Source organism: Phyllobates terribilis, unplaced genomic scaffold, assembly GCF_046119375.1.
Source record: "Phyllobates terribilis strain yellow unplaced genomic scaffold, ASM4611937v1 Scaffold_2__4_contigs__length_985480577, whole genome shotgun sequence".
Taxonomy (NCBI): Eukaryota; Metazoa; Chordata; class Amphibia; order Anura; family Dendrobatidae; genus Phyllobates; species Phyllobates terribilis.
This window is the reverse complement of record NW_027362762.1, coordinates 822,678,734-822,691,668: the sequence shown is the minus strand read 5'-3', so window position 1 is coordinate 822,691,668 and position 12,935 is coordinate 822,678,734.

Sequence of the window (12,935 nt, the reverse complement as noted above, 5' to 3'; positions counted from 1 at the left end):
CCTGTCCGTGTATTATTTGCAGTCAGTGCATCCAAAAAAAAAAAAAAACATTATTACATGTCTGTTTTTGATCCAAGTCATTGATCTGTCTGGTGGCTCTGTCAGTCGTCGCCTGGCAGCTCTAAAATGACTACCACAAAAAAGCTTGGCACAAGCTACTCCGTTTCCTAGAGCGATGGGGTTGTTCTGGTCTTTACCCTTTAACCCCTATACAGAGATCTGGACTTACACTGTGGCCCCTGGGCAGGGGCCACAGAGTCAGCCTCTGTTAGATGCCACAAGGTGGCAAGAAGGTTTAGTCAGGTAGCCAGGTCAAAACTAAGAGGACCGCAAAGATATCAAATCGTCAGGCAGAAAAAAGTCAAAAAACATGCTTGGGTCAAAACAAGAAAACACTAATACTGAACAGGAGCAGAAATCACAGACGAAACCAGGGAAGCGCAAAGCTATATCAGGCAGCTTTCAGTAGTAAGCTGGGAGCTTTAGTAGGGTGTGGTGCTCTTCAATTGGCAGAACCAGGGAGCTGATGACTTCAACTGGACAGCACACACACCCACACTGTCAGACTAGACAGCACTGCTGGTCCCAGTCACTTTAACCATAGTGGCTGGACAGAGCCTGTGCCATTCAGAGCTTCTGGTAGGTAGGTGGTAGCAATAAGTTGTGTAAATACTGTATGGTGTATCATGGGAATGTACAGTTAGGTCCATATATATTTGGACAGAGACAACATTTTTCTAATTTTGGTTCTAGACATTTCCACAATGAATTTTAAACAAAACAATTCAGATGCAGTTGAAGTTCAGACTTTCAGCTTTCATTTGAGGCTATCCACATTAAAATTGGATGAAGGGTTTAGGAGTTTCAGCTCCTTAACATGTGCTACCCTGTTTTTAAAGGGACCAAAAGTAATTAGACAGATTAAATAATTGTAAATAAAATGTTCAGTTCTAGTACTTGGTTGAAAACCCTTTGTTGGCAATGACTGCCTGAAGTCTTGAACTCATGGACATCACCAGGCGCTGTGTTTCCTCCTTTTTGATGCCCTGCCAGGCCTTCACTGTGGTGGTTTTCAGTTGCTGTTTGTTTGTGGGCCTTTCTGTCTGAAGTTTAGTCTTTAACAAGTGAAATGCATGCTGGGTTGAGATCAGGTGACTGACTTGGCCATTCAAGAATATTCCACTTCTTTGCTTTAATAAACTCCTGGGTTGCTTTGGCTTTATGTTTTGGGTCATTGTCCATCTGTTGTATGAAAAGATGACCAATCAGTTTGGCTGCATTTAGCTGGATCTGAGCACACAGTATGGCTCTGAATACATCAGAATTAATTTGGCTGCTTCTGTCCTGTGTTACATCATCAATAAACACTAGTGACCCAGTGCCACTGGCAGCCATGCATGTCCAAGCCATCACACTGCCTCCGCCGTGTTTTACAGATGATGTGGTATGCTTTGGATCATGAGCTGTACCACGCCTTCGCCATACTTTTCTCTTTCCATCATTCTGGTAGAGGTTGATCTTGGTTTCATCTGTCCAAAGAATGTTCTTCCAGAACTGTGCTGGCTTTTTTAGATGTTTTTTAGCAAAGTCCAGTCTAGCCTTTTTATTCTTGATGCTTATGAGTGGCTTGCACCGTGCAGTGAACCCTCTGTACTTACTTTCATGCAGTCTTCTCTTTATGGTAGATTTGGATATTGATACGCCTACCTCCTGGAGAGTGTTGTTCACTTGGTTGGCTGTTGTGAAGGGGTTTCTCTTCACCATGGAGATTATTCTGCGATCATCCACCACTGTTGTCTTCCGTGGGCGCCCAGGTCTTTTTGCATTGATGAGTTCACCAGTGCTTTCTTTCTTTCTCATGATGTACCAAACTGTAGATTTTGCCACTTCTAATATTGTAGCAATTTCTCGGATGGGTTTTTTCTGTTTTTGCAGCTTAAGGATGGCTTGTTTCACCTGCATGGAGAGCTCCTTTGACCGCATGTTTACTTTACAGCAAAACCTTCCAAATGCAAGCACCACGCCTCAAATCAACTCCAGGCCTTCTATCTGCTTAATTGAGAATGACATAACGAAGGGATTGCCCACACCTGTCCATGAAATAGCCTTGGAGTCAATTGTCCAATTACTTTTGGTCCCTTTAAAAACAGGGTGGCACATGTTCAGGAGCTGAAACTCCTAAACCCTTCATCCAATTTTAATGTGGATACCCTCAAATGAAAGCTGAAAGTCTGAACTTCAACTGCATCTGAATTGTTTTGTTTAAAATTCATTGTGGTAATGTCTAGAACCAAAATTAGAAAAATGTTGTCTCTGTCCAAATATATATGGACCTAACTGTATGTATGTGACAGGAGGTTTAGGATGCAGTTGTATGGGGAGAGGAGGGAGCAGGACTGCCTTGTATGATATTGTCACTATATAGAAGTATATTGATTAGGTGATGGGTAGCCAATGAAGAGACTGTAAGAGAAAAGAGAGGAAGATAGCAGATGAACAAGGGGAGAAAAGGACTAGACAGCAAAGTTAAGAATGGATTATGGATTGGATGGGTGCAAGTGTCAGCCGATTTCTAGGTAGGATACGATGAGGGAATATTTGATCATTTGAAAAATGTTTTTTTCAAGCAGGACTTGTGGAAGACTCAAATATGTGGTCATAAAAGCAGGATCAAATCAATGGTTATCCCAAAGCACCTGGCTTATGATACTGGGAAAAATGTGAAAGCATTAATAGGGATTTATAGTTTTGGTTGGGGAAGAATAGAATGGGAAAAAGATGATGAATTTAGTTTTACTCTTGTTAAATGTGAGAAGTGAGAAAAAAATGACGAGAAGGCTGATGGACTCTCTGTAGAGTTACTGATTACTATTCCCATGTGCCTTCCAATATTCCACGTGCTCATGTTCATGACTACACTGCTCGTATGTCACTTTTATGGCTGTATATTATTTTGATACTGAGTAAATTGTAAATAAAATTAGTTTTCTGTTTTGCAAATTGAACTTTTTAATATATGACAATCCGACATATGATTACTATTTTTGCAGCTGAAAAAAGATGGTTTCAATCATATGTGAAATTCAGAATGGACACACAAGATTGAACTTTGGAAGAATGGTAATTAATTTGTGTGCACAGCATTTCTCAGTATATGTAAATTACATTAGCTGGCCAGGATTTATTAAAATCCAGCTCTAAACTAATCCCCACATGAACTGGAGTCACTGTACACAATACTTCTTATCTCTAATGTCCTCGCCTACCACTGCCTAAAACTCTATCAGTCCTTGTTGTTAAAGCTCAATTTACAAGTAAGCATTTAATAACATGAAAACACTAATCAATATAATTTCCTTTCACTGAATGCCATTAATTATCTTTTTCCCATGCGCTAAGATCCCTAATGTACTTACCTGTGTGTATATGATATCTTGTCTTATTCACAAAATGAGTCATCAGGAAACAACCTATTGGAGCCTTTTTTTAAATTAAAGTTTTGTGTTAAATCAGGGGCGTACATAGAAGTCATGGTGCCCCATAGCATAAGCTCTAATTGCCCCCCCCACAAAAAATAAATATTTGTTTGTGTCACAGAAGAGCAGATCTCATAACTTTCCACCCTTTACATAGTAATTTTCCTCCTTCTGAAGTCATAGATTCCTCTTTCATTGCCCCATAAAGTATGATGCCAACAAAAGTGCCCCCCAAACAGTATGATACCCCTATGGTGCAATCATCCACATTAGCCTCCACATGCGCAGTATAATGACCCTATTGTACCCCACTTCAACTCCCATGGCAAAGTATGGTGACTATACCACAGTATAATCCCCCAACTGTGAACCCCACAGAGCCCTCCATACACTCATGGCCCCCACACAGCCCTCCAAACAGTATAATGGCCCCCACACAGCCCTCCAAATAGTATAATGACCCCACACAAACCTTCACACTGTACAATTGCTTTCATACAGCATAATGGCCCCTCATATAGCCCTCAAATATTATAATGGCCCAACATAGCTTTCCATATAGTGTAATACAGCACCGATAATCTTCCATATAGTATAATGCGCCCCCATAATCCTCCATATAGTATAATGCTCCCCCCATAATCCTCCATATAGTATAATGCGCCCCCCATAATCCTCCATATAGTATAATGCGCCCCCATAATCCTCCATATAGTATAATGCGCCCCCATAATCTTCCATATAGTATAATGCGCCCCCCATAATCCTCCATATAGTATAATGTGCCCCCCATAATCCTCAATATAGTATAATGAACTTCCCATGGTCCTCCATAGAATATAATGCACTCCCCATAGTCCTCCATACAGTATATTACACACCCCATAGGGTAAAATGCAGCCCCCATATAGTATAATGCACGCCACAGTCCTGCAGTATTATGGACACCACGTACTCACTGATTTTAAAATACTGTATATTTTAAATAAGCCGACCCGAATATAAGCAGAGGCCCCTAATTTTACCACATAAAAAGGGGAAAACCTATTGACTTGAGTATAAGCCTAGGGTGGAAAATGCAGCAGCTACTGGTAAATTTCCCAATCCTGGTATGTGTGGCCTCCTCAACCCCCCCAAATCCTGGTATGTGTGGCCTCCTCAACCCCCCAAATCCTGGCATGTGTGGCCTCCTCAATCCCCAAATCCTGGCATGTGTGGTCTCCTCAATCCCCAAATCCTGGCATGTGTGGCCCCCTCAATCCCCCATTCCTGGCATGTGTGGCCTCCTCAATCCCCCATTCCTGGCATGTGTGGCCTCCTCAATCCCCAAATCCTGGCATGTGTGGCCTCCTCAATCCCCAATTCCTGGCATGTGTGGCCTCCTCAATCCCCAAATCCTGGCATGTGTGGCCTCCTCAATCCCCCATTCCTGGCATGTGTGGCCTCCTCAATCCCTCATTCCTGGCATGTGTGGCCTCCTCAATTCCCCATTCCTACAATGTGTGGCCTCTTCAATCCCCCATTCCTAGCATGTGTGGCCTCCTCAATCCAAGTATCCTGGTATGTGTGGCCTCCTCAATCCAAGTATCCTGGTATGTGTGGCTTCCTCATCCCCCCCAATCACAGCACATATAAAACAATAAACACTTATACTCACCTTCCTTCCTCACCTCTGCTCCAGCGCTGTGTCCTGTCTGCAGCAGCTCATGCCGGCATCTGAGCAGTGCGCACTCTCAGACACTGATGTGAGCTGCCGGCACATTCACTCCTCTCCACGCCGGGACTATGGGCGTGGAGAAGCGTGAATATGCTTTCTCTTTAGCAGCGGGCACTGACAGCAGGAGCCGGGGCTCAGCGCTCCTCCGTGCCCGCTACTAAAGAGAATGAATATTCCCTCTTCTTCACGCCCATGGGAGTGGAGAAGAGGGAATATTCATGTCCCTTTAGCAGCGGGTACACGTAATAGCTGCTGCAGCGGCTAAAGCGTGTGCCCCGCTCCTCCACCGCTGCAACCTCCTACTCACCTATCCTCCTTGTTCCCACGCTGATTGGGGCCCTCCCGGCTCACGGGCCCCCTCCGGCCACGGGCCCCATAGCAGTGGCGTGGTCTGCCGCCATTGGCGGTACGCCACTGTGTTAAATGTATTTTATAAAAATAAAAAATAGAAAAATCTTGAAATTTTCACAATTGCCTCTGGAGCCTTTTTTCTAGACTACTACGTACTGTTCTTTCAGGAAATTCACACATACATTAACAACAATGTATAGAATCTATCTCTATCTTTTGTAGTGAAGTGGTTAATGAGCATGTATAAACGTCATTGTGAAGAAAGGGTCGGCTATGACTAGAGATGAGCCAATAAATTTCTGAGCCATAAATGGCCATAAAAAGGTTAAAGAAATAAAAAGATCCTTATACTCACAATACCGTTCACCTTTCCAGCCCCTCTGATCCACACTACCACCTGTCCATTTCTCGCCATATCTTCTGCAGCATGATACCGACCCCAAGCACAGTGTCATTAAGAAATATCTTCAGTGTAAAGATGAACGAGGAGTCTTGGAAGTGAAGATATAGCCTCCATAAAGTCGTGATGGTAACATCATCCATTCTGTCTTGGATTAGATAAAAAGACAAAAGGATTTGAGTAAGCCTACACAGAAGATGTATGGTTCGTTCTCCAAGATGTTGGGATTCGGAAACAATCACCATGGCAAGTTCATTCAAAAATTGTGTGCAAGTACAAGTGTATTTAGAGGAATTGATGCTTTGATGTTATTTTGTAGGCAACGGGTGTGACACCAAAAATTGCTTTGATGTACATTTCTCTTTAGTTCATTCACTTTGCATTTTACTATTACTAGAAAACTATTGTACTATTAATTCTTCTATTTTTTAAAGTATTCTTACTTTGCAGCATTTTTTGCACACCTGCCTAAAACTTTTCCACAGTAATACAACCCCTGTCAAAAATTATGGAATCACCGGACTCGGAGGATGTTAATTCAGTTGTTTAACCCCTTCGCAACCTTGGGTTTTGTCGTTTTTGCTTTTTCGTTTTTTGCTCCCCTTGTTCCCAGAGCCATAGCGTCTCTATTTTTTGGACAATATGGCCGTGTGAGGGCTTATTTTTTGCGGGACAAGTTGTACTTTTCAACGCTATTACTAGTTTTACCATATCATGTACGGGAAAATGGTAAAAAAATTCCTCACCTCTGCTCCAGCGCTGAGTGCGGTAAAATTGCAAAAAAAGTGCAATACCACAGTTGTTTTTTATTTATTTTTTTTACCTCGTTCACTGAATGCTAAAACTGACTTGCCATTCTTATTCTCCAGGTCATTATGAGTTCGTAGACACCAAACATGTATAGGTTATTTTATATTTAAGTGGTGAAAAAAAATTCCAAAATTTGGTAAAAAAAATAAAAAAAAAATAGCACCATTTTCCGAGACCTGTAGCGTCTCCATTTTTCGGGATCTGGGGCTGGGTGAGGGCTTATTTTTTGCGCGCCGGGCTGACGTTTTTATTGATAACATTTTGGGGTAGATACAATGTTTTGATCGCCCGTTATTGCATTTTATTGCAATTTTGCGGCGACCAAAAAACTTAATTCTGGCGTTTAGAATTTCTTTCTCGTTACACCGTTTACCGATCAGATTAATTCTTTTTTTATATTGATAGATGGGGCGATTCTGAACGCGGCGATACCAAATATGTGTATGTGGGTTTTTTTTTATATATATTTTATTTTGAATGGGGCGAAAGGGGGGTGATTTAAACTTTTATATTTTTTTTACTTTTTTTATATTTTTAAAACATTTTTTTTTCACTTACTGCATGCTTCAATAGTCTCCATAAGAGACTAGAAGCAGCAGTTGTCTGATCGTCTCTGCTACATACAGGGGACCAGCAGATCCCCTGCATATAGCAGAAACGGTCCTGTGCTATGAGCGCCGACCACTAGGTGGCGCTCATAGCGACGAGATCATGACAACCACAGGCGTCTGCTGCAGACACTGGGTTGTCATGCACGCCCATCGGTGACCCGCGATCATGTGACGGGGTCGCCGGTGGGCGGGGCTTATGACGCGCAACCCAAAAGCGCGCGTTAAATGTTGCTGTCGGAGATTGACAGCGGCATTTAACATGTTAACAGCCGCGGGTGGATCGCGATTCCACCCGCGGCTGTTGCGGGCACATGTCAGCTGTAAGAATCAGCTGACATGTGCTCGGTTCAGTGCGGGCTCAGTGCCGGAGCCCTCACTGAACCGGGGGTACGCAAATGTGCGTACTAATACGGCAAGGGTTGGAAAGGGGTTAATGTTGTTGAAAAAAAGCAAATCACAGACATGGCACAAAACTAAAGTCATTTCAAATGGCAACTTTAGGGCTTTAAGAAACACTAAAAGAAATCAAGATTAAAAATGTGGTACTCAGTAAGGGTAATTTTTTTCAGACGAAGCAGAGGGAAAAAATTATGGACTTACTCAATTCTGAGGAAAAAATTATGGAATCACCCTGTAAATTTTCATTTCCAAAACTAACACCTGCATCAAATTAGATCTGCTCGTTAGTCTGCATCTAAAAAGGAGTGATCACACCTTGGAGAGCTGTTGCACCAAGTGGACTGACATAAATGCTCCAACACGAGAGATGTCAATTGAAACAAAGGAGAGGATTATCAAACTCTTAAATGAAGGTAAATCATCATGCAATGTTGCAAAAGATGTTGGTTGTTCACAGTCAGTTGTGTCTAAAATCTGGACCAAATACAAACAACATGGGAAGGTTGTTAAAGGCAAACATACTGGTAGACCAAGGAAGACATCAAAGCGTCAAGACTGGAAACTTAAAGCAATATGTCTCCAAAACAGGAAATGCACAACAACACAAATGAGGAACGAATTAGAGGAAACTGGAGTCAATGTCTGTGACCGAACTGTAAGAAACTGCCTAAAGGAAATGGGATTTACAAACAGAAAAGCTAAACATGAGCCATCGTTAACACCTAAACAGAAAAAAACAAGGTTACAATGGGTTAAGGAAAAGCAATCGTGGACTGTGGATGACTGGATGAAAGTCATATTCAGTGATGAATCGCGAATCTGCATTGGGCAAGGTGATGATGCTGGAACTTTTGTTTGGTGCCGTTCCAATGAGATTTATAAAGATGACTGCATGAAGAGAACATGCAAATTTCCACAGACATTGATGATATGGGGCTGCATGTCAGGTAAAGGCACTGGGGAGATGGCTGTCATTATAGCTTCAATAAATGCCCAAGTTTACATTGATATTTTGGACAGTTTTCTTATCCCATCAATTGAAAGGATGTTTGGGAATGATGACATCATTTTTCAAGATGATAATGCATCCTGCCATAGAGCAAAAACTGTGAAAACATTCCTTGAAAGAAGACACATAAGGTCAATGTCATGGCCTGCAAATAGTCCGGATCTCAATCCAATTGAAAATCTTTGGTGGAAGTTGAAGAAAATGGTCCATGACAAGGCTCCAACCAGCAAAGCTGATCTGGCAACAGCAATCAGAGAAAGTTGGAGCCATATTGATGAAGAGTACTGTTTGTCACTCATTAAGTCTATGCCTCAGAGACTGCAAGCTGTTATTAAAGCCAGAGGTGGTGCAACAAAATACTAGTGATGTATTGGAGTGTTCATTTGTGTGTTTGTTTTTCATGATTCCATAATTTTTTCCTCAGAAATGAGTGATTCCATAATTTTTTCCCTCTGCTTGGTCTGAAAAAAATTACGCTTACTGAGTACCACATTTTTAATCTTGATTTCTTTTAGTGTTTCTTAAAGCCCTAAAGTTGCCATTTGAAATTACTTTAGTTTTGTGCCATGTCTGTGATCTGCTTTTTTTCAACAACATTAAACAACTGAATGAACATCCTCTGAGCCCGGTGATTCCATCATTTTTGCCAGGGGTTGTATATTTGTGGGAGAAAGTGTAATGTTTTCTAATAATATAGTATCTGTTATCTTCTGTAACTGCTCTATAGAGTTTATCACAGGGTAAACAGCAGGGGAGAATGGAACTGAAGAATTTTAATTGTAGGTTGTAGACATGATATGAATGGAAGGCATCACAATGAACATGACAGCAAGGATTTGATTGTCATATGCCTGTCAGAACAGCTTTTTCTGACAGATGTGTGTATATTATATATGTCACTGAATAATCCAATTTGGAAAGACTGCACACAGGTATGGAACTTAAAGCATAACAAAAGATTGTCATACATTTTCTGTTTTCTCTTATATTCTGAAAGCAAAGTATGAAACCTGAGAAAAGCATGCTTTAAAAAAATCTCTTTTGGACCATATACAATTAGGTTGCTGAAGGAATTTAAAGATGATCTGTTTACTGTCTTGTACCAAAGCCTTTCATTCCCTGTTATGTAGCAATATTTATTTTTTGTGTTATCTCCATGTATTTCCTTCTGGAAATATACCGTATGAGTAACCTAAATAATATTCCCTCATTCCCTTGTTTATATATATCTACCTACCGTACATGCTTTGACATTGCCCTGTCATTGCTGGCCGTGGAAAAGCACAATATGCACAAATTACTTCAGATTAGATTACTAACAGGTTGCTAAGAAATGTGTAGAATGGATTTTTTTGTAGAGGTTGTACCTGTGACGTTAGTTACTCAACTTGGACATCTGAGTTGTCTATCACAATACTGACAGCTCAGCACGTCCCTGCCCCAGATTGGATGGCTGAGCTGCCATTCACCACACTGAGTAGAGGAATCTTGAAAGTACCCCCTCTTCTAAGGAGGGCTACCAGACCACCAGGTTTTCAAGGAAACCTACAATGGAAGGCCCTGACCAAATGATCAACCTTCATAGAATGAGCCGAAGCCCATGATCTCTCCTCTAGTCCACATCCCCTCCAATGAACGAGATATTGGAGGGAATTATGAACCCTATGAGAATCCACGATCCTCTGCACCTTTCTCCATATGCCTTAAAATTTTTTCCATTTCAACACTGTATTATGCTATGAATAAGGATCTACGTATCCGAAACGCGTAAGCCTCTGTACGCTTTTATTTGCACCATGTTCTCATGGTTTTAATTTTTCCAAAATAAAGGCTATTTTTTAAGTCACTTTCACGAGTTGTTGGATAACTACCTCTTCATCGATCCTCTGCACCTTGTATTTTAATCCTCCATCTATCGAAACCGAAGGAGACGGGGACGGTGCAGACAATGCTGAAGGGATAAACTCTTTTAGCAGGGGTTTGTGGAACACATTTGGGATGCGAAGAGACAGAGGAAGTTTTAATCTTAAGGCCTGCAAATTAACTACTCCCAGAATCTCATACGGGATAATAAAGAAAGGATTCAACTTCGCTGAAGGTATTTTCAGCTTAATATTTTTGGATGATAACTAAACCTTATTACCTACTTTGAAGATGGGACCCGCCGGACATTTCCTATCGACCTTTCATTTTGGCGAAGCTGAGCCACCCCAATATTCTTTTGAACATTCCTCCAGACATCCCCAAGTATTTGTATGGCATCCTCTACTCGAGGACACACAGAACTCATCCTCGAAAATTAATCAAAATGGGGATGAAAACCATAGTTACAAAAAAAAGATGAGGTTCCAGTAGACTGATTGATGCAACTGTTAAAAGCGAACTCAGCAAGAGGTAAAAATAAGGGAACATAGAAACATAGAAAGGTAGAGTTTGAAGGGACTTCTAGGGTCATCTGGTCTAACCCCCTGCTCAATGCAGGATTCATTAAACCAACTCAGACAGATGTCTGTTCAGTCTCTGTTTGAAGACTTCCATTAAAGGTGAACTCATCTCCTCTCGTGGCAGCATGTTCCATTTGTTAATCACCCTCACTGTCAAAAAGTTTTTTCTAGTATCTAATCTGTATCTTCTCCCATTCAGTTTCATCCCATTGCTTCTAGTTTTTATTTATGCAAATGAGAATAAAGCTGATCCCTCTACAGTGTGACAGCCCATGAGATATTTGTAAACAGCTATTAAGTCTCCTCTCAGTCGTCTCGTTTACAAGCTAAACATTCCCAAATGCTCTAACCATTCCTCATAGGACATTGTTTGCTCAGCTGTCACCATTCTGGTCACTCTTCTCTGAACTTGCTCCAGTTTCTTCATGAAAAAAGGACCATCCAAACAAAGAATTCTCTCTAAGGTTTTGTATTTACTGAATTTTGCTGTTTCATGCAAACTTGAACATTTCAAGATTCTTGGCTTGCAAAAAAAACTTTCCCACACTGCTGAAACATCAGAAAGCAGATTAACTCCATAACACCCTGCAGCTATGACATCTAGTGGATTATCATGCCTTGTACAGTCGTGGTCAGTACCTAGGCTATCAATGGTTCCCAGTGGAGCATAGTTTGTAGGGCAGAGTGGTTTTCCATCTCTAGCTCTAGAGTCACTGTATAAGTATCTCTCTGCAGTAGAGTGTAATCTCTTATGGTCAGTGGAATCCTCTCTCTCTCACCTGTAGAGTGTAAATTCTTATGATCAGCGTGATCCTTTCTCTCTCACCTGTAGAGTTTAAGCTCTTATGGTCAGCAAGGTTCTCTCTCTCCTCTCCCCCTTGTGTATATTGTGTATATTCTGAGCAATTACGAGCATTCCAGTATTGATATTCGTGTAAATTTATTCAGTGTGAATCAACTTTTTGGGGAAAATTCAGTGAAGTTGGGGAATTCAAATTTCAAAAGATCCACTCACCTCTAATCCTAAGAATTTCTTGCTGCACATCAAAAGTCTATACTCATGGAAGAGGTTCAGACAGGGAACGTTACACTCTCTGATTGAAAATAGAGTATAGATTCTTGCTGAGTAGTAGCTGAAAGCAGATTCTTTGGTGACTTAACCTAAGCACTTAAAACAGCACTGCAGCATAGTGTTTGGGAGAGAAGGAGGCAAAATAAGGTGATGAAAAACATTACAAAAATGAATTAACTTTGCAAAGGCTGATAAATTAAATAAAAAAATGTTTAGTTACTCCTTAAACACTTGACAAAAATGTGAGGATTTCATCTATAACAAACAATCGACAACTGAAATTGAATAAAAAATTATAGTTTTAGCTGCTCAATGACACCATCATCTCTTGTAAAGAAGTTGGCTTTTTGTCCAATAGTTGAATGCAGTGTCTTTCATTCTTATGAAATAATTTTTGTCCATGTACAATCTTTTTTTTAAAGAAACCTCTCAGAAAGATCTTTTATACATCCCATGTCAATGAACAAGGAGGGCCAGTTTAAACCATTGTAATGGCCAATGTAGACTGGAATGTGTATGTCTGCCACGGACAACTAATTGTTTACTAGACGATCATTCATTCAATCGTTGTTTAACCATCAGTCTACTTCTTCTATATCTAAGGTGTATATCCACCTTAACTCTTTTTAAGTACATAACTATGTGT